This window comes from Cyprinus carpio, chromosome A1, assembly GCF_018340385.1.
Source record: "Cyprinus carpio isolate SPL01 chromosome A1, ASM1834038v1, whole genome shotgun sequence".
Classification (NCBI taxonomy): domain Eukaryota; kingdom Metazoa; phylum Chordata; class Actinopteri; order Cypriniformes; family Cyprinidae; genus Cyprinus; species Cyprinus carpio.
The window spans coordinates 37,194,895-37,203,059 of NC_056572.1; the positions used below are offsets into that span (position 1 = coordinate 37,194,895).

General features: G+C 34.2%; 1 long non-coding RNA gene across 2 annotated transcripts; it reads left to right on the plus strand.

Annotated features, from left to right (window-relative positions):
• The first annotated feature begins 5,564 nt into the window (after positions 1 to 5,564).
• On the plus strand, positions 5,565 to 7,840 carry LOC122146453. 2 transcript variants are annotated; one of them, XR_006161003.1, is made up of 4 exons: positions 5,565 to 5,663; positions 5,937 to 6,032; positions 6,229 to 6,348; positions 7,468 to 7,840. It is a non-coding gene; the product is annotated as an uncharacterized LOC122146453 (long non-coding RNA). The 2 variants fall into 2 exon arrangements; XR_006161002.1 differs by lacking the exon at positions 7,468 to 7,840 and having other exon boundaries at positions 6,229 to 6,863.
• The last annotated feature ends 325 nt before the right edge of the window (positions 7,841 to 8,165 follow it).

Here is an 8,165-nt window from a genome sequence, read left to right on the forward strand (position 1 = left end):
TGCCACTGATGATTAAAACGTGACTTTTAAGCAGTGTAGAGTAGTGCTTGTTGTTTGTCGTTTCTCCGATCACAAAATACAGATATGGTTTTTTATTTAGCGATCATAGAAACATGAAAAATGTATCTACAAATACTGAAGCAGCAAACTTTGTGAATCCCAAAATGTATGTCACTGCCAATACTTCGCTGTACATGTAAATTATACTGAGCCCTCTAGTGGAAGATTTCAATAATGCAATTCATTTGATTCTGTGTCATTTGTCCCCATTATCAAGTACACCCAGCTGTGAGATATATCCAGGTGCAGACCCGCAGCACCAGCAGTTTCAGAACCGCAGCCACAGAACCGGAAGTGAGGTGTGGAGTTATTGACAACAAGAGAGCACGGTGAGTAGTCTGTTATGTTTTTGCTATCATATGTTTAATAAGTATCGTATATATTAAGTTAAGCATTTATCTGCTAAGTACTTAATGTGTGCTTGGCTTTATTATCTTATATTGAAGCATGAATCTGTTGTCATACTTTATAGTATATAACTTTTTTCTGTGGATGTTTCGATTAATTTTTGGATGCATGCTGTAAATGGGCCTTGCGGTGAAGTTTTGAAGACGTTTATTGTTCATAAAAATAAATAGTTTTCTTTCATTTCCTCTGCATTGTTTGTGTGTTAATATTACCTTATAGTTTAGTTATTTTAATCCCAATTGTCATCAAGATAATTGTGTGTGGCTTCATCTCTTGTAGAGACATATAAGGATTCAGAGAGGTGACACATTACCTGAGATGCAGTAGTGCGACAAGTGTTACAGCAATTACCAGCAATCTTCTGCTTGACCAGCATTTTTAAGCCTGCCAAACTGGTCAAATTAAATGACCAAAGTCATCTTCAAATCCATTTCAACAAGGCAGTTGTCTGTGGAGGTATGAATACCTTATTTGTTTAATATATGTACTCGCAATATATTATTTTAGGCTATAGTATACATTTTTGCAACCAATTATTGGTGTGATTTATTTAGTTTTTTTTTTTAAATAAGGAACAATAAAGGTTTTTGTGCTATTTACAGGGAGAATATTCTTATTTTTTGTTGTTTTCCAGTACATCTTGTCTTGGGAGCACCCTTTGATTTTGCATCTGTAAGTAGTTATCAGTTTATGATTTTGTAACAGTTGATATTTAAAGATTTATCTTATGTTTGTGTCTTCCAGTGTGACATTCCAATCATATGGAGATGGTGGACTCTTATTCTTCTGAAGAACTTTGGAGTTTTCTCTGAAAGGTACTGGACATTTCCTCCAGCCTACCATTACATTTGCACCCCCTTCTGTCCAATTTGAAATTAACTAAGGTACATGTACAGTATATTACAGTGCAGAAACCCTACAAGAGGCCCTTGCAAGTGGATAACAGGCTACGCTTGTGAGGTATGTCTCAAATCTATCTATCTATCTATCTATCTATCTATCTATCTATCTATCTATCTATCTATCTATCTATCTATCTATCTATCTGCTCTGTCTGTCTAGCATCTGCTTAGGGGCCAATGGAAGAGCCTCTTTTATTATATAATGGAGGAAGAGGACAAAGAAAAGGCCCTCAAAAATCTCCTGGAACAATCAGAAGCTTGTTATTTTTGTAGGATTGTCATAACAAAATGTGCCCAAGAGTGAACTGTTCATTTTGTAATTATTATTATTATTATTTTTTTTTTTTTTAATGCAGGATTGTCAAGACAAAATGGGCTTAATAGTGAATTGTTCATTTTATAAACTTCAATTTAATTATTGTGTACATATTGATTGTTACTTTTAAAATTATGCTGCTGTTTGTGTGTGTGTGTGTGTGTGTGTGTGTGTGTGTGTGTGTGTGTGTATTATTGAAATGTCTCACGATAAGTTGAAGGGTATTTTGGAAAAACGTGTTGCAGGCACCATACCACACAGTGATGCAGCTAGTTAGGATGCTCTCGATGGTTCCTCTGAAGGTGCACATGATTGAAAGAATGAATCTGGAGGAATGAAATGTTGGCCAAATATTTAATAATAACATAGAGCCATTATTTTAATGCAGACATTATTATGCTCATAGTCAAAGTGAAGGGAAGGAAGCAGATAAACTCATGTTCAACTGTCATCAATGATGCTGAAGTTTGTCGGAAGCTGCTGTCCATGGTTCTGAATCCACAAACCTATCATATTATTACTGTTTATTTATGCATAAATTATCAAAACCCATGAAAAGCCAGTCAGACATGGTCTGTTTTCCTTATAAAAAGCTGTTGATGTTTCTTACAATACAAATGTCAGAAAACAAAATGCTTTGTTGTATAGACTCTAGGGGACCTCAGTGAACTTATATGCACAGTTGCCCTCTAGTGGGAGATTAAAATAATGCTGATGCTGAACTGCTTCAGTGTCATTTGTCCTTATATACAGCAGATAACATGAAACCTGTGTGAGCTCTGAGTATCAGACAGTGTAACTCCACTAGGTGGCGCTCTTTCAGTGTGATTATTGTGATGTTCAGTCAGTGGTGATGGTGGGAGGAGCCAGTAAAGCTGCTCATTACTGATAAAGATCTGAATAAAGAGGAAGAAGTAACTAAAGCAGACAGATGTAGAGACAGAGAGATTCACACAGAGATCATTCAGCAGAAAGAAGACTGAACTCAACTCACAATGAAGATCCTCCTCATCTTCCTCACTTTCTACCTGATCTCAGGTCAGAGCTTTTCTCTTTCATCACTGCAGTAATGATGCTGTTTTCTGTTCATCAGCTTTCTGATCACAGTATCAATCTGATTGACAGCTGCAGTGAGATGCTTTAGCGTCACGGGATATTCTGGAGGAAGTGTTCTTGTGGATTCTGGGAAACTTTGGTTCAGTGACTCTGTTAAATATATGGCCAAATTACCTGAGTGGAGAATAATAATAAATGATAAGAAACATGATAAATGGATAAATGAAGGAAGATTCACACTGTTTCAAAACAATGAAGGAAACCTCATGATCTACATCAGAGAACTGAACACACAAGATGCTGGAAGATACCAGGTTGGGCTTGATGGCCAATGGATCATTGATATAACTTTGAATGTGGAAGAAGGTAAATCATTTTAATATTGAAGATTTTGTGTAGCAGAGGCACTTCGAGACCCTTTTTTTACTTAAATCATTTCAGTCGCACCCCCTAAAATGCAGGACCTTTATCTGTGTCTAAGCTTTTCCCAGCACCGAGTACCATCAGATAGTTCAATATTTCACTATGGAATTAATCACATTTTTATTTATTTATTTTATTTTTAACAGAATAAAAAAAGTGACCAATTGCAACTCTTTTTTTTTTTCTCGGAAATTATCGTTATATATTTCACAACGCAGTCTTTTAGTATTACTATTGTGAGTTCTTCATCTTTTTAATCTCACAACAATTCTGACAAAACGGCAGAATTGCGAGAGAAAAAAAAAAATCTGGATTGTAAGATTAAAAAGTCCTGGAAAAAAGCCGAATACTTCGCCGACAGAGTAAGACACGCTGGATCGGAATCAATTAAACAGGCGATATTCAGACGACATTATATCAAGCTCATATTTTTTTTCTTCTTCTTTTTTTTTTTTTTTTCTTTTGTGTCATAGTTATCTAAATAGTCACAGAAGTTAACATAATTAAAGTTAACATTTCAAATCTATTTATCAACGAAAATTTCCATATTGCACTTAGCGTCTGTTCAGTGGCTGTAAAACCTGTTCATACAAGCGGAGATTCGAGTGGCCTTTATTAGGCACCTGGTTTATTCATTTATGTAACAGATACCCAGACAGTATAGAATAACTACAAACATTTACAGTGCAAATTCGAACACTAATGTCACTTTATTAATGAAAAGCGTTCATCTCATGTGCTGCCCCGTCCATTGTCTCTGATTCGACACTAACAGCGTTATTCCAGACAAACCACTTTACAAACATTTCCCACTCATGAAAATGTTAAATCAGCATTTCCCATTTATAATTGGTAATGGTAATCTTTCCTTGAGATTGTTACAAATCTTATGCTGTTTCGTTTTTTATGCTGGCAAGTTTGAGTTGTGTCTGTTTTTCCCAAGAATATGCATTTGTGAATTAATTTAAATTGGCTCACTACAGTAGAGACACCATGTATTTTAAAAATGCTTTTATTACGTTTTTTTTTTTTTTTCTGATGTAATAACTTCTTATACCTTACTGTATAATAATTTTATTTTTTGAAAAATACATATTTTTGTGCCATTATGTCTGGTTTGTTCTCCAAAGCTATTAATCTTACATTAAGAAAGCAATTCTTACAATATTAAAGTTATATCATTTCTGTAAAGGAGAAAGTCTGAGTCTGAAATATGATATCATTTTATTAAATATCATTAAAATGTTTTTTTTTTTTTACTAATACAACAATCAGGTCACACACACACACACACACACACACACACACACGCACACACACACGTTTTGTCTTTATAGTGAAATTTAAAGTTTCTCAAATGCTGGAGGTGTTTTTGTAATTGTGTGATAAATTTGCCCTTTTTCCGTCCAGCTCAAAAAAAACTGGTGTAGGTTCAGGGTCTCAGTTTAGTTTGAGTGTGAAAGTTAAACATCTTTATTCAGGAAACCCACAGCGAGACACATGAGACTGAACACAGACAGACAGAAAATTAACATTTATTGTTTCGTTTTTATGCTGGCAAGTTTGATTTGTGTCTGTTTCTCCCAAGAATATAAATTTCAAATAAATGAATTAATTTAAATTGGATCACTACAGTAGAGCCACCATGGCTTTTAAAAATGCTTTTCAAATAATGAAATACAAGAACTGCCTCTTTGTGTAGTCTGATTACTGATTATTAAATATCTATATAGGGTATATGTAAAATATATTTCTTTATTATATCAATGACAGATTCATGTTGTAAAGTGTCAAAGCGAGTGATGGTGAATATTGGAGAAACTGCCAATTTCAGCTGTGAATATTCATATAATCATATTAATGACTCCAAAATCATATTCAAAGAAGGAAAAGACTCTGTTGAAGAGATGATACGCATGTACACATCGAGTATGATAGGAAGATTCAGTGGATATGACTGCAGAAACAAAAAGGTCATAATTGTGAGAATCACTGCTGTGACACCAGATGATGGAGGAGTTTATTTATGTGGAGTTTGGATCTACAGACAATCATACAGTTACTCCATTATTAATACTGTTCATCTACATGTTATGAGTGAGTAGAACAAAATTAATCAAACCTTGCAAAAACAAATTACAATCTGTGTTTGCTTAAGATTTAATGATATTTGTGATTGACAGCTAAAGTGGGCGTGTCTATAGTGAGCGGCTCCTCAGGAGGTGGTTTGATGATCAAGTGTGAACATCCTCAATACAAAACCAACCCAAAATACATCTCTAAAGAATCAGACGGATGTTCAGAGAGGAAGAATCCAGGAGTTCAGGGTGAATGGATGGAGAATGGAGATGTTTCTTTATATGACGACACCAGAGCAGGAGTCTTGATTGTTTTTTAGAGAGAGCTGAAAGCTGCAGATGCAGGAACATACAGGTGTGGAGTGAACGTATCTGACTATACTGAGAGCTTCACTGAACTACAGCTGAGCGTCAGACACGGTGAGGAACCTGAGCGCTTCAGTGGTTGGTTAATAATTATTTAATGGTCAAACTTATATACCAAATACGGGAATACTTAATAAGCACAACAATTAATTTTATAATTGAGCTGTTCTTTGTTTGAAGTGCCTCCAGTAGTGAGAAATGAAGGAGAATCTGCTGAGATCATCTGCCCTTATGATTCAATCTATAAATCAAAGCCAAAGTCTCTATATATTTCATTTATATGTATCTCTTTAATTAACCCTCAGTGTGTGTGTGTTTTATTCTCAGATTTCTCGATGATCATCATTATTAGTGTGTGTGTGATTCTGCTGCTGATCGGTGGATTCACTCTGACTGTGTGCAAATTAAGACACAAGAGACAAGGTGACACTTGGTTTTATTTGTTGAAACATAATTTTGCATGTGTTTAAATAGAGGTACAGTATATTAGTTTTTGTATTGTCTCTGAGCTGCTTCAATCTGCTCACTGTCAGCAGAAGTCAGATTTCTCATTGAGTTGCTTCAGATGGTTCTCTGTTTGACGCTTGATGTTAATCTGATTCATGTGATTGTCCCTCAGATCCTGGATCAGTCCAAAGTCATGATGAATTACCCACAATCCCCTCTGATGAGCTCCTGTACGCTGCTGTCAGTTTCCAGAAACATGAAGAGTCTCTCAGTGAAGCTACAGTCAGATTCAGTAAGATTGAGACTGACTCTGATTATGCTGCACTCAGTCACCGCATGACACTCAACTAACTCACTTATAACAGATCACAGGTCATAATACATTACAACAGTAAAAATAGGCTTTTAAGGTTGTTTTTTTTTCTGCTTACACTCTTTTATTAAAATCTCTTCATAATCCATAATTTAGTGTTGACAGTTGTTGGGTTTGATGAGGGTTGTTTAGTTCAGTTTGTGAATCATGAGACAAGTTTCCGCTGCTACTCATGTTGCTTCTTTCAGGTGTTTAAAATAGTTTGTCATGTCAGTTTATGTGAGGGTGTTATGAAGACAGGAAATAAACCCCTTGACTGACACTTCTAGAAGATACTATAAAGTTTCCACTCCAAATCTTTTGACACATACTGTATATATATTTAATAAAGTCACTTTTTATTAGCAGCTCTTAAACAGACACGAGTTGAACAAACTTTTATGATGAGACACATGAAGCTGGAGAATCATCATTTGTACAACTGTTAAAATGATTAAAATGTTTCCTCTTTCTAAACTCTCTAAATATCAATTATCTTTGAACTGCTTTAGATTTGTACATGTAAGAGATACTAGTTACATACGGATTATAATAAATAACTTTTTAAATAACTTTATTATTTTAGAACATTGAAAACTACTAAAAAAAGCTTTTCTTTTGCTGATGTTTTTCAGTTCATCAGTTCATTCTTGTTCTGTTGGTGTTAGTTCTTTTTTTAAGACTTTACTAGTCATATATATATATATATCTTTTCTTGCTTACTGTTCAGAGATGATAAAGTCTGAAATCTGATTGGAATCATTTTAAAAATTGTATTTTGCAAATTTGTATCAGGACTGATTTTTCACATAAAAACCATATAAAAGTAATTAGAGGTCTAAATTATTTATTGTTATTGGGAAATTCAAAGCCAGTTAGTGACATATTTAATCTGATAATTGTTTTTTTTTTTTTTTCTTGTAAACGCTGTTGGTGTGTGTGTGTGTGTGTGTGTGTGTGTGTGTGTGTGTGTGTGTGTGTGTGTGTGTGTGTGTGTGTGTGTGTGTGTGTGTGTGTGTGTGTTTGCATGGTAAACTGTTTTTTTTTTTTTACATCCAGCTCAAAACCACGGAACACCGTTGAAGGTTCAGCGTCTCAGGTTTGTGAACGTTTAAAACAGACTTATTCAGGAAACCCACAGTGAGACTCATGAGACTAAGCAGTAAGCCTGTGGTTTTATATTCTTTCGGTCAAACCAAGATGTCCTTCAGCCACCTGCAGGTGTGATAAAAACAGGAAATGGGTTTTCAGTGCCAGTAAAGACAGACTTTCCACCATAAAATAATTATATTAATTGGTGTAATATATGAAAAATGAAAATCTTATACTATATATAGACCCTGACTGACCTGGTTGAAGCGCTGGATCTTTTGGGAAATTTCACCCAAAAATGAAAATTCCAAAAATGAAAATTCTATTGGACTATTGAATCTCAAGCCCCATTCACTGTCATTATAAAGCTAACTCTGATTGTATTCATCTGAAAGAATATACATATACACATATATACATATACACCTAGGATGAGTAAATCATGGGGTCATTTTCAGTTTTGGGTGAACTATCCCTTTAATATTCATGATTATTATTATTATTATTATTATTATTATTATTATTATTATTATTATTATTATTATTAATTAATTTATTTATTTATTTATTTATTTATTTATTTATTCATTCATTTGTAAAGAAAATAATTAAATCGGGCTTATTGTTCAAGGCTGGCTGCACATTTGGCTTTAAATGTTAATTAA